Raw genomic sequence first — 23,972 nt, 5'->3', positions numbered from 1 at the left:
CCCGCCACCCCGGAGCGCAGCCTTCCCCGCTTCCGGTCGTCTGGCCCGCGTGCACGCCGTGTGCTCCAGGCTCCCAACTCTTCCAAGTAGGCGCTCAGTGGGAGGCTAAGGACCAGGGTTGGGGGGAGTCACAGGGACGGTGGAGGAGGGCAGTTCCCGCCACCAGCGGGCTCAGGGGCGTGCCCGGTCCCTTGCCGGTTCTCCCTGCGCTCCAGACAGCAGGGCCCGGGGTGGCCAGGCACGGCGGCTGCTGCCTTTCTGCGAGGCTGGGCACCGGGTCTTCCTTCTCGGGGTTGCCTAACAACGAGGCATCCAAGTGGGGCACCAGAGAGCAAGCAGGGGCCAGATCCTAGCAGGTGCCGAGAAGAGAAGGCGTCAGGGAGCGGGGCCAGGGGGCAGGAGGGCGCGCTCATGCCCCTGCCAGGATGGGGACCCTGGCCTTCGAGCAGCCAGAGCAGCGGGGGTGGACTGGGCTGCGCCTTGGTCCTCCCTCCTCCTTCCCGGCTGGGTGCTCCCTGCAGAGACTGAGCAGGAGTCAGGAAGGGCCACTGACGACAGGCATGGGGCGGGAGACCAGGTCGGGCTGGCCTTAGAGGCAGCGAGCTCTCCCCCAGGGGGGCCAGGCAGGAGATCCAGGACCAGAGAGCCAGACCCGGCCGTCCCTGCCCCGGCGTCACCACGGTGGGGGACAGGGCCAGCCGCTGCGAATGTGACAGCCGCACTGCCCGGCGGCCCCCCAAGAGGCAGGGTTTCTGGGGGCCGGCTCCGAGAGACCGGTGGCCAGGAGGGGCTTGGCCCCAGCCCTGCGAGAGTGAGGTTGTTTCCATTGCCGTGGAAAAAAACAACACCCAAAGGAACAGGACAGTCTGCCAGGCCTGCAGGCACCGCGCTGCCCTCTGGGCTGGCCGCCGCCCAGCAATTAGAGGCTCCAAGCAGAGCGGGACGCGGCTCCGTCCCCGCTTATCCCCACTCCCGGGATGCCGGCAGCCCAGCAGCCCGACAGCTGTCCCCTCCACCGGGCCCCCACGCCCCAGGCTCCATGCACCTGGAGGCTGGGGCCCACTAGGCGCGAGTGATAGCGAGAGGAGGAGGAGGAGCCTGCCCCGCAGCTGGCCTCCGCCCTGTGCCTCCCATGACCTTCATAAGTGACCTTCCCCAGCGCCTCGGTTCCCTCATCTGTAAAACGGGGACGTTAACCCAGTCACATTCAGTGTGCCCTTCTGCCGCTCCACAGGAAGCCCCGGCGCCCACTGCAGGCCCCTGGTCCCTTCTGTCCCCTCCCCCCAAGCCCCAGGGACACGGAGCACCAGGGGCAAGACTTGGACTTACGGACGGGTCCAACAAGTAAGTTCTGAGCTGGGCTCTCGTACTGCCCCGTGTCGCAGTCTGATATGGTCATGAATTCCAAAAACAGATCTTGGATTATGTTTGTAAACTGGTCTGTACCTGGGCGTGATTAAATTATCATTAGGGCTTTGATTGGGCCACATCAGTAAGACAAAAGGCATGGCAAAGGACAGAGCTGCAGGTTTTTGATGTTGGAGTTTGATGCTGAAGACTGAAGCTGGAGCCCCGGGAAGTCAGCATGCAGAGGAGAAAGAAGCCAGCCATGGGAAGAGAGGAACCTTGAACCCAGAGACAAGCAAGACCCTGGAAGGGAGGAACCCAGGAAGCCTGAACCCTGGCAGACATCGGCAACCATCTTGCTCCAACACGTGGAAATAGACTTTGGGTGGCCATGGTAGTTGCTGAGGGCAGGGAGAGGGAAGAAGAGCTGTGATGTGGGGGATTTTTGGGGACTTGGAGTTGTCCTGAATGATATTGCAGGGACAGAGGCTGGACATTATATATCCTGCCATAACCCACGGAATGTACCAGGGGAGAGTGTAAACTACAATGTAAACCAGAATCCATGCGGTGCAGCAGTGCTCCAAAACGTATTCACCAAATGCAGTGAATGTGCCACAGTAATGAAAGAGGTTGTTGACGTGGGAGGAGTGTGTGGGGGGTATATGGGAACTGCTTATATTTTTTAATGTAACATTTTTTGTGATCTATGTATCTTCAAAAAAAAACTAAATTTTTTTTAAAAAAGAAAAAATAGGCTTTGGTGAGGGAAGTAACTCATGCTTTATGGCCTGGTAACTGTAAGCTCCTACCCCAAATAAATGCCCTTTAGGGAAGCCAGCAGGCTTCTGGTATTTCGCACCAGCACCCCTTTGGCTGACTAACACACCTCGCAGCACAGACTAAAACGCAGGTGAAAAGGAACAGGGGGCTGGGCGGGGATCACACGTCCTAGCCAGGGCGCTTCGAGCAGGGGTCTTGACCCTCTTTGTTCCACAGACCCCTTTGCCAGTCAGGTGAAAGCCGCAGGCCCCTAACTCTGTTCACAACATCCTGTGTATTATTTACTCAATACATCACACCCGCACCCACACAGCCCCGCGAGAGTAAGTTTTCTTTGCATTTCAGTTCAAGCTCACAGACCCCTTGTTGGGACCCCTCCGTTCTCCCCGTTCAGTTTCCCCCCCAGAGGGGCCGGGGACAGCCCCTGCCATTGCCTCCGGGGGTGGAATGAGCCCCGCTTCCCGCTCTAGACACCCCACGACCTCGGGGGCACGGAGCCCCACACGGCGATAAAAGCCCAGGCCCGCCTCCCTCCTCCGCCGGCCGCTCCCCTTCTCCAGGGCCTCCGCCCCCGCCGTCCAGGGCCTCCACCCTTCTGTCCCACTGTCCAGTCTCAGGCAGCAGGACCCCACCAGGCTCGGCTCGATCTCAAACAGCTCAGTGCGGGGCCTCGGGGGAGTCGGACCCCGGGAGGGCACCTGCTGCCTGAGCCGGCCCAGGCCCCCCTCCCCGACCACGCTCTAGGGGTCCACAGCGACCTCAGGCGTCGATGGGGGGAGCGGATGTGGCTCCAGCGGTGGAGCGCCTGCTTCCCACACGGGAGGGACCGGGTTCAGTCCCCAGCGCCTCCTCAAAACAAAGCCAACAAGCGAACGGACAGAAAAAACAACTCAGGGGGGCAATGCAGCTCAGGGACTGAGCACTGCCTTCCCACGTAAGAGGTCCTGGGTTTAATCCGCGGCTCCCGTACCTAAAAAAAAAAGAGTTGACGGGGCCGAGGGACTTTTCACAGATGAAGTGCATTTAGATTCTTATCAATTAAGCCACCGTGACTAATCGCATCACATCAGATTGAGAACTGCGAACCTCAGTGATATGAATCATTCATGTTACAACGGAAAGTTTCAGGAAAAGGCAAATCCCAGGGGTTCGAGATTAGTTTGCGGAGTAAATAAGGCAGTAATCCACAGCTCCAGACCCAAGTCACCTGCTTCCAGACTGTGAGTGCAGCTTGTGTCTCCAGGCAGATTCCTCGAGAACGGCAAAGGTGGTGGAGCCTTAGCAAGCTCCGTGCCCTGTCCTTTCACTCCCCGGACAACTTCTCGCAGCCTCACTCTGGACGGGGCACCCCCTCCAGCTCCCCGTTAGCCCTGGCTTTTCCCCACACTCCCCTGGAACTGGAGTGAGGCCCAAAGACACTGGCCCAAAGGTGGGTGGTCACAGGAGAGCCCAGAACTTGCTGGCACTGCTGACTGCAAACCCCTACCTGCAGAAAAGAGGTGGCTGGAGGCTCAGCAGTCCAGTAAGTGGGTGACTTGGCCCCACGGGAAGCCGAGCCTGCTCTGTGTTCAGGATCCCACGGCTGCCTGGGGCAGGCACTGGCTGCCTTCTCAGCATAGAGTCTTCCCCTCCTAACTGGACCCCAAAATGTCCTGCTGCAGGTTGGACCGCTCTTGGTGCCTGTCAGCTAGGACATCTCGGCCCCCTGACCACGCGGGTTGGTCCAGACGTAGGCCGTGACCCAAGCCAGGCCAAAGAGACTCAACAAGATATTTGCTGGGGTCTTCCAGGAAAGATGCTTCCCTAGTCTATGGGAGCTTCTGAAAAAGACACGCTCTCTTGGGAAGGAAGAATGGACCCCCAGTGCTCCTGGCAGCCACTGTGCCACCCACAGGAGAGCCAGCCTCAGGATGACGTCATGGGAGGTGAAAAACAGAGAGTTGAAAGGATCCATGCCCCTCTCGATAGCCAACTGCTTGATTGAGCCTCTCTTGAAGTCCATATTACCCTGGAAATTGTAATTACATGAATCAATAAATTATCTTCAGGCACAGCTGGGTTTGGGGACTCAAAATGACATCTCCGGGAAGCAGACTTGGCCCAGTGGATAGGGCATCCATCTACCACATGGGAGGTCTGCGGTTCAAACCCCGGGCCTCCCTGACCCATGTGGAGCTGGCCCATGCACAGTGCTGATGCACACAAGGAGTGCTGTGCCACGCAGGGGTGTCCCCCATGTAGGGGAGCCCCACGCGCAAGGTACCTTCCAGCTGGCCGGCAATCTTTGGGTGCCTTGGCTTTTCCATCACATGGCCATGCATATGGCGGCGTCTTCCACTTTCTCTCCCAGGTTCCATTGACTTCGCCCTTCTGGCCACTCTCGGTGGCTTGTTTTTGTGTGTGTCCAATCTCCTTGGCCTACGAGGACACTGGTCACATTGGCTGGAGGCCAACCCTCCGTCAGTGTGGACACACCTTAACTAATCACATCTGTAAAGGTCCAAATGGGCTCACACCCACAGGATCAGCAGTTGGGATCTGAACATGCCTCTTGTGGAGGACACGATTGAATCTCCAAACAGTCTGCCCCCTGGACTCCAAAAAGACATTTTCCTCCCCTACGCAAAATACATTCATTCTGGGAAGCGGCTGTGGCTCAACTAGTTGGGCTCCATCTGCCATATGGGAAGCCCTGGGTTTGCTTCCCGGTACCTCCTTGTGAAGGCAGGATCGTCCGACTCTGCAAAGAGCCGCCGGCCCAGGCACCGCGGAGTGCCACCCAGCCCGCAAGTGCCGCCCGGCCCACAAATACCGCGGAGAGCCGACTCAGCAAGGCGATGCAACGAAAAAAGGGAGACAAGCAAAAGCGCAGAAGAGCGCACAGCGAATGGACACAAAGAAGCAGACAGCATGCAAAAGCCACAAGGGGGGAGGCGGGTAAAAATATATATGTTCATTCATTCTATCACAGCATCCCAAAAGCCTTCAACCAAGTTTGCAGAGACTCAATCCCCAAAACCTTCTCATCACCCGTAACAGTGCCACCCCTGGAAGAGTGAGGGCAAACCTCTGGCCAGCCGCCCACGGCGCTCTTAGCTCCCCTGCACCTGCCCCAGGCGCTTCTCCTTTCCTGTCAGCTTGGAACTGACGCTTGAGCAGCTCAGCTACTCGCCCAGCGGCACCCCCACCCTTTTGCTTCCATCCTTCTGCCAAGAGCCTAGGAGAACACTCATCCCCAGTCAGCGGGAATAGGCCTTTTCTCCCACACCCGGATGGCCGAGGCTGCTGGACAGTCGCCCCACAAAAACCCAGGATCCCCAACAGCAGCCCCCCCAGCGCTCACGCCCTGTCCCAAACCCCCTTCAGGCCCCACACCCTCTCCACCCTCCGCAAGCGCCCGAGGCCTCCGCAGCCCCTTCGCCGTCGGCTGGGGGGGGTGTTCCTCTCCACGGCCCCCTCCTCATGCCCTTCCCGTGGCCTGGCAGAGGCCCCTTCTCAGCCCTGGAGGGTCTGCTCCGTTGGGAACCGTCCGCCTGTCTTCTTTCCCAGGTAAGGGTTAACAAGGTGTAGGCTGTCGCTGAAATGTTTACCCGCCTCCAGGCTCCGGGGGAAGATAGAAATGGTATTTCTGATTTCTCCCCCAACGTTTCTGGAAAGGATTGGAGGTGCTCACAAGCATACCCAGATAAAACGAGATTGCATGCATTAAATGCGGGAGCCAAAAAGGAACGGAAGGATAAACCAGGCTAGGGACAGAAACCGGAGCAAGGAACGGGGCTGCCGTGCACACAAAGCCCCTCCCGGAGTGGCCGTGGCTGTGGGCGAGCCACGACCGTGGCCCAAAGCCGCCGGCAGTAGCTGGGCCGGCTGGAAGCCATGGGGCTGCAGAGACTAAAACACCCCCGTATAACTGGGGAGACACCGCGGCAGCAGAGCGACTATCTCCGGAGGGATCGCAGGACAACGACGGTGGTGGGAGGTTGGGAAGGTGCTGCCCCCGGCGGGGAGGGCGAGCCAGGGGTAGGGACTGGGTGAGCTGCAGGGCCTGGGAGCTGCTGTTCCCGGGGGGCTGCCGTGTGCAGTTCCAGGGGACCCGGGAAGGTCCTTGGGTTTACGCAGCAGCAGGAGAGGCTGGGTGGGTCCCCAGGAACGGTCTGGCCCGGGCTTCCAAACCCCACTCAGGGCCTGCCACCCGAGTCCCATCCTTTCCTTCCTTGGACCCCGTCTTGGCTTCCTCGGGCCGCTGGAACAAAGCCTCACAAACCGGGCGACTTAAAACAACAGGGGAGCACTATCTGCTGATCTGGAGGCCACCAGTCTGGGGTCCAGGTGCCGTGGGCCCCTGCTCCCGCTGAGACCCGAATGTGTGCACGGCTCTCTCCTGGTCCCTGGCAGCGGCCGATGAGCCTTGGTGCTCCTTGGATTTTAAATTAAGTGCCCGCATCGCTCCAGTCTCTGCCTCCGTGTTCACGTGTCTGTCTTATCTCTGTCTGTGTCTCCTCTGTCCTTCTTAGAAGGACACCAGTCGTATCGGATTAAGGGACCCCCCCCTCGGTGCAACCTCATTTTAACTTGCTGATTCCATCCGTCGCGGCCCTGTCCCCAGGAAGGTCACATTCTGGGTACTGGGGATGAAGTCTTGAACATCTCTTTGGGGGGAGGGACACAATTCTACCCCTAATGGCTCTGAATTCTTCTCTCCCTCGTGCCTTTAGTACATAAGCATTGACTGAACAGCTGCTGGGTACCAGACCTGGAGATGTGAAGACGGTGGAGGAAAAGAGAAATGTGGCGACTAAAGCTGCCGGCATTTCAAAAGGTGACACAAAGTCAGGGGGCCGCTGAGCTCTCATGAGGCAGGTCTCAGGAGGGTCCCCTCTGGACAAGCCATGGTGATCTGGCTCAAGGGCACCACCAGGTAGAGGGTCAAGGCCGCGTGGGCCAGCAGCATGGGGTCAAGTGGACCCATGGGTAAAAGAAGGGGACAGAGCCCTATAGGTCTGTGGCCGTTTGAGATTACTTAAGAACCCCCAAAAAAGATAAGGATTATGTTTGTAAACTGGCCTGTTGCTCTGGGTGGGATCCCCTTTGATTGCACTAGATTCAGCTGAGAGGACTTTGATTAAACTATGTTAAGATTAGGGCTTTGATTCGACCGCTTCAGGAGGGTGTAACTCAGGCTAAGTCCCCACCCCCTTGGTGGGCTGACATAAACAGGCACTCACCCAAGAAGACGGAAGAAGACACACAAGAAGAGAGAGAGCTCCACAGACACAGCGGAGGAGAGAACTTTGATCCGGGAGCCCCAGTGAGAGGACGGCAAGAAACAAGATCTCTGCCAACCTGTAGCCAAGAGAGGAAGCCTGAGCCCTCGCAGAGATCGGCAGCCCTCTTGCTCCAACACGTGGCAACTGACTTCAGTGAGAAGGCAGCCTGGAGTTGGACTCTTGAGGGCCTTGTAACTGTAAGCATTTACCCCAAATAAATGCCCTGTGTAAAAAAAGCCAACAGATTTCCGGTACTCTGCATCAGCACCTTATATTAGTTAATATAACTACTATAAGGGTCTCTCATAAATAATCCGAGTCCCTGGACAACTAACAAAGAGATGACAATGGGCCAACCCCATCCCAAAAGCAAGGAGCGTCTTCAACGACAAGCAAAACAATTCCATTCCTCTGCCCATAATGTCTATTTCCTTTCTCAGCCTGAAGCAGTTAGATCATCCCAAATCCCTCGAGACTGAAGAATGAACCAACATAAGGGGGGAGTGTAACTGATGACGAAAGTGGGTTTATTGTTATTGTAGTTATTATCTTGTGTTGACTGAGCAATTTGCCATATTGATCTAAATTATTTGTAATCTGAAAGATAAAACTGGGGAGACCTGAAAAGAGAACAAGTCCCTGGAATCCACAGTGGCCAGGACAAGTGGGTAGCCAATGCCCTTTGAGCCTTACTGCAGACTGACTTATCCAGTTCCCCAGGCTCATGAGGTCCTGGGCCATCCTTTTATAGATGGCTGTTTCTACTTTGATGCCGTCTTTTTTATGGTGACTTTTTTTCTGATTACAAAGGTAATATATTCTCTGCACACACAAAAAAAATCTTCAAAATTTCAAAGGGAAAACACAAAAATTAGCCATAATCCCCCAGTTCATTGCAGTTCACACCCCTCACGTTTTTGGTATACAACCTTCTAGTCATTTTAATGCATGTGTATTTGGGAAAATCTGCACGGCAAAACTACCGTGAACAAAGTCCAAATAAAAAAACGACAAACTGGGGAAAAATATTTGCAATTCACGTCACAGACAAGAGCTGATTTCCTTATGCAGAAGGAGATCCTAGAAATCCTAGGAAGGAGATGGATTTAAACCACGTAACAGCTGTGGTGGTTTGGAGCTGCGTGTAATCCCAGAAGAACCACGTTCTTAAATGCCACCCATTCCTGTAGGTGTGAGCGCTTCGCGAGTCAGACCTCTTGATGAGGTGACTTCGGTTTAGTTGTGGTCCAGCCCAGGCGTGATGGAACTTAATCCGATTACTGGAGTCCTTCGTAAGAGAAAGAAATCCAGACGGAAAGAGAAAGCCAGGGGGGGCAGCCGGAAGCTGGACACCAATGGAACCAGGAGAGAAGGCAGAGGCCAGGAGAGGCCGCCACGTGCAATGCCACATGACAGAGGGGCCAGGACCAAGGACCGCTGGCAGCCCCAGGACGCCAGGGCTCAGGAACCAGCTTCCCGTTGATGAAGCCTTGACTTGGACTTCTCCTCGCCGTAAGCTGATACATTCCAACTGTTTAAGTCAGCCCATTGCGTGGTATTTGCTTGAACAGCCAGGAAACTAAAACAACAGCCATAACTTATAAATCAGGGGTGGGGTAAATGGCATTTAAATTTTTTTTTTTAATTTAGTTGCCTTTTTTAAAAAGATGCATATTTTAATGTTACATTAAAATATATGAGGGTCCCATACACCCCACACCCCACCCACCCCCACTCCTCCCACATCAACAACCTCTTTCATCGCTGTGGCACATTCATTGCATTTGATGAATACGTTTTGGAGCACTGCTGCAAAATGTTTACATTGTAGTTTACACTCTCCCCCGGTACAGCCAGTGGGTTATGGCAGGATATACAATGTCCAGCATCTGACCCTGCACTATCATTTAGGGCAACTCCAAGCCCCGAAATTGGCCCCATATCACACCTCTTTTTCCCTCTCCCTGCCCTCAGCAGCTCCCGTGGCCACTGTCTCCACATCAATGCTGCAGTTTCTTTTAAGTGTTCTATGGTTTTTGTGTCTGCTGGAAGGAAGGTGAGGGCATGGATTAACTGCAGACTTTGATAAGTTAAAAATGCATGTACTCAGCTAGGAGCCTTCCGAGCCTGGTTGTGGGGCGGGGCCTCTGCATTTCCCGGGCATCCAGGTTTCTGCAAGCCCCTCCCTCCAGCCAGGAGGCATCTTTTAAACTGCCATCACCCAGCCTAACAAGCTCTGCACTGTGTAAACAAAGAGCTTTATGCAGGGAAAAAAAGTGTATAGTGATTTCTGGGGTGACCAATAAAAGTATAGAAAGCTATCATGGGATTCAGGACAGTGTCTGTTGGAGGGAAGGGGGGTCACAATATGAGAGAGTACAGGCCATGGCAAAGGACTCTGGGGAGCTGGTCACATTTTAATTCCTGATCTGCTTATTGGTTACCTGAGGGTTTAAGTCCTAACTGTTCATTTTACTATAAATATATGTTTCATGTACTCAATTATGTGTGGTCCATTTCACAGTTTTAAAGAATATTGGGAAACGGATATGGCTCACGTGATTGAGCACCCGCCTACCACATTGGAGGTCCTGAGTTCAGTTCCCAGTGCCTCCTAAAGAGAAGATGAGAGCAAACACAGAGAGCACACAGCAAAGAGACACAGAAGCAGACAGCAAGCACAAACAGCAAGAGGGGATAGAATAAATAAAATAAATCTTAAAAAAAAGAATATTAAAAGATACTCAATTTGTAGGGAAAACAATTTTAAACTATTGACACCCCATTCTTCAACGATCAAAAAGTTTGAGAGTTTACTGTGTTGTGAAGTGGGTAGAGAAACAGGCCTCCCTTGCTAGTGGAGTATAAATTGGTACTTCCTTCATAGAGGCTACTTTCTTGATTTCAACCCAGATTTCCAGGGCACAATGCTTTGCCCACTTCTAGGATCTTATCCCACAGATATCATCACACATGTGAAATTCACTTGGCAAAAACTTATTCATTATAATGGCAAAAGATAGGAAACAATCTAAACATCCAGTGTTAAGTGAATAACAGTGCTTTCATATGATGGAATACTATGCAGTCATTAAAAAGAGTTCACTCATGTACTGGGATGCAATTATTGGCAAGACACACTGCCACGTGAGAGGGAAGGCGCAGAGCAGCATGTACGAGGTGCTCTCATTTGTGTGGAAGCATCTGGAGAGGAGGAATTATACACATGCATTTGTCTGAATATTCATAAAACGTATAAAGCAGAACATCTCTGAAAGGCTACGCAAGAAACTGATAACACTGGATGGCTCTGATGTGCTAGACATGGTTTAAAAAAATTCTCACTATATATCCTTTCGTACATTTTGAACTTTAAAACAGAAAGTAAACATTCAAAAATATAAAAGAGAATGTAAAATTCACGTGAGGCTGGGGAATCATTGCCCCCTGCCTCAGCCCAGCCACCCCCTCTGCTCATGGACTTATCGACGAAGCCACGGTAAATGGCAATTGGCAAGTGGCAAATGAAACAAACACCCCTTTTACGATAAGCTGGGTGTGTGCCTAATCCCCACACACACATGCCGCAGACCAAGTCGGGGCTCCAGGCTGAAGCTCAAGCCTGCCCCCTCCCGACTCCGTCATCGTTCCAGCCAGCCCCAGGACACAGGGAGGCAGGTCTCGAGAACACGAGCAACCCGGACTGGGAGCGAGCTCAGTGCCAGAAGCCCCGCAGGAGCAAGCCCTGCTCAGGGCACGCCTACAGCCGCTTGAGAGGTAAGAGGGGGAAGACTCCCTGTGCAGGGTCAAGGGAAGAGGGGCCCCCACACCCGCTGATGTGGCTGCTGCCTCTCGGGGGGTGTGGGGTAAGGCCTGGAACTAAGGCTCAATATTACATGCTGCTTTGGCGTCTGAAACCAGGAGGACGGCAAATGGCCCCACCATGCCCTCATCTGCTCCCCCGGATCATGTCCCCTAACCAAACCATCGTCCTGATCGTGGGGGCCGGGCACTGTTCCCACTTAAACCTGAGCAGCGGGGGAGCGGATGTGGCTCGAGAAGTTGAGCACCCACCTACCCCACGGGAGGTCCCAGGGTCGGTACCCAGTGCCTCCTAAAGAAGACCAACGAACAACAAGCAAAAACAAGGAACAAACAACAAGCAAAAACCGATGGGCAAACAGACAAGGGAGCCAACTCAGGGGAGCCAATGTGGCTCTGTGGTTGAGCACCAGCCTCCCACATACAAGGTCTCAGGTTCAATCCCCAGGCCCGGTACCTTAAAAAAAAAAAACCTGAGTAGCAGAATTCAGTTCCCTGCCAGCCCACGGAATTATCCAAACAAACCTATCTATCTCAGCTGTCCAAATGGGTGTCGTGTTTTTGGCCATCCGCAATACCTTAGGGTGGGAATTTCTCCCTCACCAGTGAGGCGAAGAGGAGGCAATCAAAACCATGGGGAGGGAAGAGTGTGGAAAGCACACCACATACACATACCTACGCTCGTTTTCACAACACTTGGCTCATTTTGTTCACACTGTTTTCTAAAGCTGTTTTTTTTTTTCACTTAAAGCGTTATCAAGAACATTTTCTCATGTCAATAAAAGCTCTTTCACTGCACGATTTTTATTTTATGACCAAAGTTTATTCAACCAACTCACTGTTAAACATGGAGATTTTCCTTTGTTGTAAACAATGCTTCAATGAAAATCTTTACAGTTAATTTTGGAGCTCATCCTTATTTATAGCCATGGGGTAATAGCCTAAGAAATAGCACTTCTGGTTAAAGCATATACACACGCCGTAGTTTTCTATGCACATTGCCATATTGCCTTTATAAACTTTTGACCCAGTTTACACTGGTGAAAAGGTCAACTCTTCATCTGCCTCCCAAACCTAGATACCAGTGAAGTATTAATTATCTTTGCCTAGTTAGTATTTGTTTGGGGAGGGGGAGCATCTCACTATTGTTTGTTTTTAATTGTTTTGTTGTGTTTTTTGGGGTTGTTTTTTTTTTGAGGTACCAGGAGCCACGGATTGAACGCGGGACCTCATATGTGAACGGCTGGCATTCAACCGTTGAGCCACACGGGCTCCCCTGAGTTGGTTTTTCCATTTGTTGACTTGCTTGTTCTTGTTTTTAGGAGGCACCAGGAACCACACCCAGGACCTCCCATGCGGGAAGCAGGCTCTCAACCAGTTGAGCCACATCCGCTCCCCAGCGTCTCACGATCTTAATTTACATCCTTTGATTACTAGTTGGGCTGACCCTTTTTCATGTGTTTATTGCCCATTTTCCCTTCTAACCCAAACTCCCTATTTTTGTATTTCTGCACGCTCAGCACCTTCCTGCTTCCTTTTTTTTTTTTTTTTTTTTTTGCTCAGGCTCAAAAGTCCCTCCGGAGACAGCCACAGCTGTCAAAATCCTACCCATCCTTCAAGGCCAAGGTCAAATGCCCTCCACTGATCTTCCTCCGGGCAGTCACTTCTGGCTTCCCACCGCTCTTGGCTTGAGACACTTGCTTGTTTGATAGTCACTGTCCACAGGCCTGGATCCCTGCTGCCTGCACCAGCTGTTCATTTTACCCCTCAGGCCAAGGCTTGGCCACTGCCCCCCACCTAAGGACTCCCAGTCCACAAACTTTCACTGAGCACCTACTGCCAAGGACAGGCACTGGGGGTCCTGGGAGGAATCCAGCTCTGTTCCTGCATGCAAGACTCTTGGAAAGCATGAACATCATGGACAGCCACCTGCCAGCCGGCCAGCGGTTTTGATCCACCCCGGGCTGATACCCCGCTGTGGGGGAAACTGAGTCTCAGAGACAGACAGGCATCTTCCTCTGGACCATAAGAGAAGGAGTTCCCACCCAAAAGTCTGCCCTGTAAGAAGTGGAGTCTGAGTGGGGAGAAGGGCGAAGCCACTGGAGGTGACAGACAAGGAGGAAGGGGGATAAGAGATGGACTTAAGTGGACAGGAATGCTCGGGTTTTAAGAATGAAATTCCAATATTGTTCGACAAGTTCAGGGGTTTTGCAGCTTTGTCCACCTTAGGCCATGCTCTCTGGTCATTTCTGAAGTTTGACCACTCTCGTCCATGTGAAGAATTGGGAGTGCAGTTCCTGAGAGAGGGCTGGAGACCCCAGCAGCACCCAGGAGCCAAGGACTGGGTGGGGACCATGGTTCTCTGGAGATGCTGCTGCAGCCAGGAGTGGGGTACACACAGGCATAGGGGCCCCCTGGAAGGAGGCTGAGTAACCACAGGGGCTTCCCTGGGGCCATCAGTCCTGCCTTTTCTCAGTCAAACTGGGGATGGTGAGGCACGCTGCCTTAGCTTGCCAGAGCTGCTATAACAAGCATGACTCAACAGGTTGGCTTAAACAACTCTTTGTCTCACAGTTTTGGAGATGAGATGTCCAAAATCAAGGTCACCAGGGGCCATGCTTCCTCTCAGAGTCCGTAACGTTGTGGTGCTGGCTGACGGCAATCCCTGGGGCTCCTGGCTTGTGCCTCTGCCCCCACCGCATGGCGATCTGGATCCTTGGTCCCACCTGGTGGCTCCTCTGTGCCTTATAAGGACTCCGGGCATGTGGATTAAGGCCCACCCTGCTCAGTCCGGCCTCATCTAAATAGGATCTTCAGAGGTCCTATTCACCAAGAAGTCCATACCCCACTCTAGTAATAGTATCTTCAAAGTTCCTATTATAAACGGGTTCAAATTGTTTTACAGTGGGTTGGCTTAAACAATGAGAATTTATTGGCTCCTTTTTGTTGTTGTTGTTTTTAAACATTTATTGTGCTTTTATTTATATATAAGTTTTGCTGCTTAAAACCTACAAAACCATCCCTCAATTGGATGTCCCAGTTGAGAGGAGAGTAGGCCTTTTATTTTTAATCCCCCCCCCTTGCGGCTTTTTGCTTGCCGTCTGCTCTCACTGTCCATTCACTCGCTGTGCGCCCTTCTGCATTTTTGCTTGTCTCTCTTTTTTGGTGTTGTTGTGTCGCCTTGCTGAGTCGGCTCTCCGCGGCGCCCACGGGCCGGGCAACATGCCACGGTGCCCGGGTCAGCAGCTCTCCGAGGCGTGCGGGCGAGCCTGCCTCACAAGGAGGCCCCGGGACGCGAACCCAGGCCTCCCGTATGGTAGACGGGGGCCCAGCTGATGGAGCCACAGCCGCTGCCCCTGTTGGCTCCGTTCTGAAGCTAAGAGAAGTCCAAATCAAGGCGTCATCGGGCAACGCTTCTTCTCCCAAGGCCTGGCGTTCAGGGCCGGCGGCCGGCGACCCTGGGCCCTGGGCTTGGTCCCGCGGCACAGCACACGGCGGCCTCTCCTGGCCACCCCCTTCTCTTGCAGGCTGCGCTGGCGCTCTGCTCCTGGCTGCTCCTCTGTGGCCTTCTCCCTCTGCAGGCTTCCCTGTAAGGCCTTCGGGAACGGAGTGAGACCCACGCTGATTCTGCCGGGCCACCCTGGAACTGAAGCCACCCCGCCGACAGGTCCTGTCTATAGGCGTTCCCACCCACGGGAACGGCTCAGGTTCACGCACATGTTCTTCCTGGCTCCAGACCCCCACAGCCCCCACGGGGACGCACATCAGGACTGGAACGTTCCTCAGGGGCACAGGACGCCACCTCGGCGCACCCTCTGCAAGTCCCACCCCAGGTCAGGGGAGCCTCAAGCTCCGAGCCCCGGGAACGTGCCATTCCTGCCCCTGCAGCCCGGCCAGACGGGCCCCAAGACACCGAGCAGCGCCTGGCCCTGCTGACCTCCGGGACCCCGAGCCGAGCCCCAGCCCCTCCCGACCCCAGAGAGATGCCCCCTGGGGTCACCGGGAACGAGGCTCTGCAGTTGGGGTGACCTTCGCTCCAGCCACTCTGGAAGATGACAAATTTCTTCCTGCTGAAAACATAATCCACACTCTCACGGGTCCCGCGGGACAGGCCGCGCGGCACCTGCATGATGGCAGCTTCTGCCTGGGCTTACTTGGGCTGTCGACGGGGCTGGCTCGGCGCCCGCACTGCCAGGGACTCAGGGGGCACTTCTGCGCCAAGGGGCGGAATCAGGGATGGCCCTGGGGGCGGGCGGGGGGCGGTATTTCTGTATTGTTTGCAGCTCTCCTGATTTCTGGGTTTTCATTTCTTAATGTAGGCAGTAACGGGTCCCTCCTACCTGCCAGGCACTGGGGTCCAGCTTCCTGGAACAGCTACGTCCCCACCGGCCACAGCTGGCTGCATGCTTGGGGCACGCAAGGGTCCCAACCCAGCCCTGTGGGTGGGGAGGGTCTTCCCAGACCTGCAGACCTGAAGGCTGAGGGGCCCCTGGTCGGCTGATGGGTGGGGAGGGGGCACCAGGACAGGGAGGAAGAGGGAATGAGACAACAACCCAGGGTCTGCTTGGTGGCCTGGGGAGGGCGCTGGTGTGGGGTCTGGGGAGGTAAACTGAGGCCAGAAGCTGTCTTAGATCCCAGCTGCTTGAAAACTACCACCCAGCGTGTGGGCTTCACAGCAGGAATTTATGGGCTCGTGGATGGATTCAGCGGTCGGAGGCGGGCGTCCTCCTGGGCCGGGAGCGTTGTGGCTCGCGGGCACCCTTGGGCTCCGTGACTGTCCCGTCCCATGGCGATGTCCTTGCCTTTCTCGTCGGGGTTCTCTTGACTTCGGGCATCGCATTCCTCCACGTGGCTGTCTCTTCATGAACCTGCAGGGATAGGCTGAAGGCCCAACCACGTTCCGCTGGGCCGCGTCTTAACTTAACACAGCGTCTTGGGAGCCCACGGGGCTCAGTGGTTCGAGCCCCGGTTTCCCCCATACGAGGCCTGGCGTTCAATGCCTGGCCCTGGTACCTCAAAATATTCTTCAGAAGACCCTATTTCCAATGGCTCCACATCCACAGGAGCGGGATTAAGATGAAGAACGTATTCTTTTCCGGAGTACGCAGTTCAACCACAGATGCCAAGTCGCTGAGTTTGAATTTTATCCTGAGAGCCAAGAGGGGACCCCACGGAGCATTCGTCACAGAAGTGATGCCTCGGCATTCTAGAAATACCACGGTGACAGCCTCTGGACAGCAGGCCCGAAGGGGCCCGAGCAGGAAGGAGCCATGCTGCAGCTCAGGAAGGCGGAGGGGGTGCCAGGGAGGTAAAGAGAGGATTTGGATACCAGCTGCATTTGAGAGATGGAACTGAGAGGATGAGCAATGCAATGAGGAGGAAACAGGGCGGAAGAAGGGGCCAGGATCTGGGATGTCACCCCCTGGATGGTGGGGCCGTGGGTGAAAATGAGGACACGGAGGTGGGGTGGGGTTGGTCACAAAGTGCGGGGAAAGGGCTGCAAGCTCGGGGTGGGCCTGCTGAGCTGGCGGTCCCCTATGGGGACCATTCCTCAAGGCGGTCAGCCTGCTGCCCGGGGGCAGGCTGATCCCTTGGACCCCTTCCTCCATGGAAGGAGCGGCAGTTTGTTCTCCCTGGAACAGACACGTACCCCGGATATGGGTTGGCCTTCCCTTCACCCCGCAGGCCTTGGCTGATAAAGACGAAGTCCTTTCCCCACTGTGACATCCCATGTCCCTTTGGTAGATGCTCCTCAAATGGCCCCAGTTGAGTGAGCCATCTGTTTTCCGCCAGGCCCCCCAATGGGCGCAGCAACTCTTTTAAGGAAAAAAAAAAAAAGGACAAGGACACACTCTAGGTACCAATCTGGAAAGATCTCCAGGATATGGTATTCAGTCCAAGTACAGAGTCATGACTCTTTACATAAGGAGGGTGGAAGGAGGGGGAGACTATGCAGGTGCATCTGCTGGTCTTTTCATCAAGAAACACCCACTGGAAGGGCCCTCGGGAGGCCGACAGGACGGGGGTCAGCGTGGAGTGATGGCAGCTGGGGGACAGCTGGAGGGTAACAGAGGGAAGGGATAACAGTGATCTTGGCGGTAGGTGAGGGTGGTGGTTGACCATGTATATACAGGAGTGCTCTTCTACTGCAAGGCGCTGCGAATATTATGGTGAAACGAGGGCAAAACACAACCGATGTAACACAGGCTAGTTACAACAGCATTGTAAGGTTCTAGAGCAAAAGCAAAGTTGGTACTATATTAATGCTAAAGCTAAAAAAAAAAGAATGGAGTTTGGTTTTGTGAAATATGAATGATTGAGCTTTTTTCTCTTCTTCATTTTTTTTCATTAATGAGGAGACCTTGACTAGGTCATTTAACTCATCTGTGTTATTGCTTTCTGAACACTAGTAGTTGGAATTAGAAGAGATAAAAATGCCTGGACAGAACTTTTCAGGAGTAATGCTTCCATAATTCGTTGAGCTGCTGTTTTCTATTATTTTATTTGTCATTGAATTTAAGATAAAATTATTTAAAATAAAAAGAAAAACACCTCTGAATCTCCTCGGGAGGCTGATAAAGAAGGTTGTCAGTAAGAGGAGGTGGAGCGGCCGGAGCGGAGAGACGGGGCACGTGAGCCTTTCCCTGTGCCTTTTGGTCCCGTTGCCAACACCGCAGGGCCTCTGGCTGTGCCTGAGCAGCAGCCTCTCAGGGCCGCCTGGCCGCGCCTGAGGCCGGCGCTTTCTGGACTCTTCAACCCTGCACCCCCAGCCTCGCGCCTGAGGGAAGCAGAGCAGGACTTGCCCTGCAAGTCTCCAGACAGGAAAGCATTGCCTGACTTCCATTCCATCAGTTCTAATTCATTGAATCGTCTCCTAATTTGTTTCAAGGGGTGGGGGGGGAGGAAGTTGTTTCCAGCTTCTGGGCCACGAAGGGGACCCTGAGAGGAGAGGAGATTTAGAGCATCCCGGGAGCACGCTCCCGATCTAGCTCCCTCCCCAGGGGCCCTCTCCAGCGGCCTCACATTTCCATGTTTCTCACACAGGTTCACATTTCCACGGGGCTCCCCGGGATCCTCTCCTCCTCCTCCCCCTGGAACAAAATGCTGAAACCAGCTCCCTCTTCTAAGTCCAGCTTCCATCATCCACTACGAAAAAGCACATGAAGGCACATCTCGGAATCCGGGTGCATTTAACTCACAGGATTGCATCTCAGGGGGAGGGGAGTGGGCGAGCAAGCGTTCTGGGCCACCAGGGGTCTCACCTGTAAAAACGAACCTTCCAGGCACCACCTCCCAGAGTTGCTGGAAGCGATGAGTGAGATGGTGCTAGGGAGGTGCTTCACACAGCACCTGCTGCACAGAACAGACACGGTACATGTTTTTATTTTTTTTAAGATTTATTTTATTTGCTTATTTCTCCCCACCCCCTCATTGATTGCATTTGCTGTGTCTGTTTTCTGTGTGCTGGTCTTTTTTTTTTTCTAGGAGGCACCAGGAACAGAACCTGGGGCCTCCCATGTGAGAGGGAAGTGCCTAATCGCTTGAGCCACCTCCACTCCTTGCTTTGCTGTGTCTCTCATTATGTTTTCCTCCACGTGTCTGGTGTTGCATCATCTTGTTGCATAAGCTTGCTGTCTTGCTCATCTTCTTTAGGCGGCTCCGGGAACCGAACCTGGACTGCCCATGTGGTAGGCGGGAGCTCAATCACTTGAGCCACACCCACTTCCCGTGAAAAATGTTCTTTACAGAGAACGTGAGACCGTTTCCAAGCTGTTGCCTGCCCCTGCCTCCTGTCCTGTGCCCTGACCCTCCTCCGCTCTTCACCAGCATCCACCTGAGGAAATGGACTCTTATGTTTGGCCTCAGGGCCCACGTGGGGGCCCGTACCACCCTCCGCTTGTGGGAGCATAGCATGGGCTCTGACATCCACGCAGTCATCCCACTTAGCAGGTGGGGAAAGAGAGGCTCAGAGAGCCCCGGGCCTGTCCTGGCTGCTGCAGCTGGGACTCGATGTCCACCACCCCACCCTCCACGGGGCCTGCAGCTCCGTGCGCCCGGTCTCCTCGGGTCCCACCCAGCCTTCCTGGAGCCCCGTGCCCGCCCAGGGCCTCTGGCCTGGCCCAGCCTCCCTGCCCCGTGAGCTGTCTCGCGTTGCTGCGCCCGCCCACACCAGCAGGTGCGGGAAGAGGTCCCTGGGTGCTCGGGGAACACGGCACTGCTCCTCTTCCCCCTTGTCACCCCCAGGGCAGCTGCTCTGGCTTCCAGCCTTGTCTCAGATCATGGGGTGGCGGGGGGGGGACTCCAGCCCTCACTGTCCAAGCTATGGAGGCCTGGGTCCCCGGTGCCCTTGGCCGGTGCCCCTGGCCCACGGCTGCTCCGTGACAGCCCATGGGGCAGAATGGCCCGTCCTCAGGCAGGTGCCCCTTAGGCAGCTGGTAAGGTGGGACCAGCCCCAGACCCGGTCGAACAAGCTGGACAGAAGGTCCACAAGGTGGGTGCCCGGTCACGTGCAGAGCCTGAGGGCCAGGCGAGGGGGCGGGGAGGGGACACCCACACCGGGTGCTCGGACCAGGCTCTGGCTCCCCCACCCGCAGGGCCGCACCTGTGGAATGACACCCTCCCGGGCTGGGGCCCAGGGCCTGGGGGACGCCCGCAGGGGCTGGCGACAGGAGAGGCAGAGGCTCCCTCCTGCCGACATCTTCACATCCAGGCTCGGCTTCCCCGGGGACAGAGACGGCTCGCTTCCCAGGAGACTCGGGGCGTGGAGAGACGGGCAGCACGGGCTCCTGGAGAAAAGTCCCCCCCCCCGGACAAAGGTCAACGGCCGGCCACTGTCCTTCCTGGACTCTAGCTCCCAGGCCTGCAGGAGAAAATAAATGAGGGGTTCCTTGACTGCCGCTTAATTCTTGTACCTGGTGCCGGCAGGGCCTCTGAAGTCATTTGCATTTTCTTTGTGTGCTTTCTCGGGAGAATTTAAATCCTCATCCGGGAAGTAACCTTAGCGGAAGGTCAAAGCACCCCACAACTGAACGAGGGCCCCCCAGACCCCTGGGCTGAGAGCGTCGGCATGCCCTGGCCGCTTGCCCTCGGCTGGCAGGGACGCCCGGGGCCCCTTCTGGATGGTTCCAGCACCAGGCCCATCTGTCTGTCCTCACTCTCGCCTTCCGAGCTGAATCTCAGTGAGGATATTTCTGCGGCCTCCAAAAGGTTTGCGTCAGGGGGAAAGGAACACCGGGGATTCGGCGGTGCCTCTGGCACCCAAGGCCCTTGGACACCACGAGCTGCTGTGAAACTCCAGCTTCTGGCCGTGGCTGTCACCCAGCTGTGAACCCTGAGGAGCCAGGTGCCCCCTTAGCTGGCTGCCAACCCAGCCGCGCCGGGAGTTGCAGCTCCGGGGCGTCGCTCTGGGCTGGGCCTGCAGACCCTAAGCTTGGAAGCGAATAAATCCCCCTTGCAACAGCCAACCCATTTCTGGTTCATTGCTTTCGGCAGCCCAGCAGACTAAAACACACTGCTCCGGCTCCAACCTTGGCTCCAATGTGTACCCCAAGGAAAGGCAATGGCTTTTAGCCCAGCTCGGGCTGGCCCCGTCCTGAAAGAGCAGGCTCCACGGACCGAAACGGGGGAGGAAGCAGGTCAAGGGACTGGGCTGGGGCTGAGAAGGCTGAGCGTCCTGCTGAGGGGGACGGGAAGAATTGGGGGGGGTGGAGGGGGCCCGATGCCGGCTCCTCCCAAGGCACCGCCAGTGGGGAGAAGGTCTGAGCAGCAGACTGGGGGCCCGACACCCCGACTCCTGGAGCCAGTCAGAAGGCATCGGCCCTCTGATGTAGGGAGGTCAGACGAAGAGCCAGCTCTCGAGGTCTGGTCCAGCCAGCCAGAGCATCCAGCCAAATCCCAGCTCAGGGTCACGGGGTGGAGAGCACGACCCAGGTAAGGAGGCTACGCTATGCCCACCTGTGAGCGGAAAGGGGAAATGATAGGGGAAAGGGGAGTTGTCTTCGTTTGCTAAAGGGGTGCCGATGCAACGAACCAGAAATGCGTTGGCGTTTATAAAGGGGATTTATTTGGGATAAAGCTTACGCTTCTGAGGCTGTGAAATGTCCAGATCAAGGCACCATCAGAGGTGCCTTCTCAACAAAGGCAGCTACCGTGGACCCCAGCGTCCTGCCACGTGGTGATCAGGCAAAACGTGGATCTGCTTGCCTCGCTCCACTTCCTCCTTGAACTCAGCTGTGGCCCGTCAGTCTCCTCTCCCCGGAGCCTCTCCGGGCTCCTCTCCTGGAGCTCAGCTGAGGGCGACCCTGAGGTCCTTTCTCTCACATGGCCAGATGGAAATGGCCAGATGGAAATGGCAGAGCTCCCTTTCTTGCATATCTCTCTCTCTGCCTCCGTCTATATCAGACCCAGCAAGAGGGCAGAGACTCAACCTGCATCCCGCCTCACTGACGTCATCCAGTCAAAAGTCTCACACCCACAGGAACGGGTCAGTTCAAAAACATCGTCTTTCTCTTTCGGGGATTCATCACTTTCAAACTGTCACAGTACGTATTGTCTGTGCTCAATGCCTTTCAAATGCTCCAGATAGTCTGCCCGGAAATTCGTACACAAATATTCAGCACAGCCTCTTCACAAGAGCCAAAGGATGGAAACAACCCAAACGTCCTCCAACCAATGAATGGATACAAAAATGTGGTCTCTCTATGCGACAGAATATTACTCAGCCAGGAAAAAGAATGAGTTCTAATACATGCTACAAAAATGCATGAATCTTAAAGACATCAGGTTAAGTGAAAGAAGCAGACCCAAAAGGCCACATATTGTATGATTCCACTTATATAAAATATCTAGAAGAAAGAAATTCATTCATAGGGACAGAAAGCAAATTAGTTGTTGCCTGGGACCGGAGTGGAAAGGAAGTTACTACTTAATGGGTATTTCTGGGGTGATGCAAAAATTTTGAAACTAGAGAGACGTGATGTTTGCACAACATTGCTAATGTAATTCACATGACTGAATTATAGATTTGAAAGTAGTTAAAATGGGAAATGTCATGTTTTATGTATGTTACCACAATAAAAATTTTAAAAATCTTTTAAAAACTACAGATAAAGCTATAGATATCTAAGCTATAGTAACTCAAGCCTAACAGTTTCCTCTGCAGAGGTAACCCCCACTATCAGAATGGCATATTTCCTTCCGTATCTTTTCTAATACGTATTACGTATAGAACTGCAGTGACAATTCTGATACACTTATCCACACACACAAAAAAAACAGATTTATTGAGCATCTACTATGAACCACACATTGTTCCAGGTCCTGGGGCTAGAACTCTCCTCTACACACAAAGGTAAACTGGGACATCGAAAAGCATGAACAATTTTAGTTTTTATAAACAGCCCCAATATCCACCAAAGTACCTGGGCCAATTTGTGTCCTGCATCAGTTAGGAATCAGTTTGGCTGTTGAGGTATAGGAACTAAACAAGAAGGAAATGTGTGCCCCTCTCACATTAAAATCCAAAGGTGGCAGGATGGGGTTGCTGAGCCGTTCCACTGCCCCCCCCAAAGTCCCCAGGGACCCAGCTGCCTCCTCTCTGGTGGCCTTGTCACACCTGACTCTATTCTCAAGGTTGCCTTATTTGTGCTGCAGCTCCAGCCATCACATCTGCATTCCAGGCATTAGGAAGGAAAAAGGGACCAAGAAGGGACAAAGAGCATATACTGGCACCTTTTAAGGAAGGTTCCAGATACTGCCACTCCATACTTCTTTGTCCGTTAGAAGCCATTGGCCCCACCCTAGGGACACAGCCACAGGTACTTGCAAAGGAGACTGAAAGCCAGCCTGTGTTCTTGGAGGCCACGTGCCAGGCTAAAATGCTAAGGTCTTATCACAGTTAAAGAAAGGGAGATGGGAAAGGGGGGCAGGTTTCAGTCTCCCTCACTCACACTGGCCAGCAACTTAACATGGTGATTCACTGTTGTCTTAATTTGCATTTGCATTTCCCCAATTACTAGTGAGGCTGGCCATCATTTTCTTTATCATCTATCTGTGGTTTCCCACCTTAGAATTGCCTGCATTTTCTCTTCTTGGAATGGCCAGTTCTTCTTTGGGGTTGGCTGTCTTTTCATCATTGATTTGTACAATGACTCACGTAGTCTACTAGTAATCCTTTGTCTTTTTCAGATGTTGCAAATGTTTTCTCCTCATTTGTCATTGTTCCTGTTTGTCATAAAGATTTTCATTTTCATATTAAAAATTGTATCAATCCTTTCTTTTATGGTTTAACTTTTGATTTGTGTGCTCTTTAAGCCCTCCCATTCTCCAGGGTAAAAACTATATTCTCCTATAGTTCCTTTAATACTTTAATTCTCTTTTTTTCTTATATATGTGTCTTTGATCAATCTGGAATTTAATTTTGAAAGCCGTGAGATAGGCATCTATCTTAGTTTGTCAAGCTGCTATGACAAAAACCACGCAATGAATGTATTGGATTAAGCAACAGGATTTTTATTGGCTCATGGTTTTGACACAGGAAGAAGACTAAAATCAAAATATTACCAAGTGGATGTGGCTAGAGTGGTTGAGTACCTACCTCCCACACAGGAAGTCCCAGGTGGAAAAAAAAAAAAACAACAAACAAAACAAATGAAAAAAACAACTATGGGAAGATGACATGGCTCAGTGGTTGAGTGCCAGCTTCCCACATACAAGCTCCCAGGCTCAATCCCCGGCCCCTGGTATATTAAATAT

Source organism: Dasypus novemcinctus, chromosome 2 (assembly GCF_030445035.2).
Source record: "Dasypus novemcinctus isolate mDasNov1 chromosome 2, mDasNov1.1.hap2, whole genome shotgun sequence".
Lineage (NCBI taxonomy): Eukaryota > Metazoa > Chordata > Mammalia > Cingulata > Dasypodidae > Dasypus > Dasypus novemcinctus.
This window is presented reverse-complemented; position numbering follows the sequence as displayed.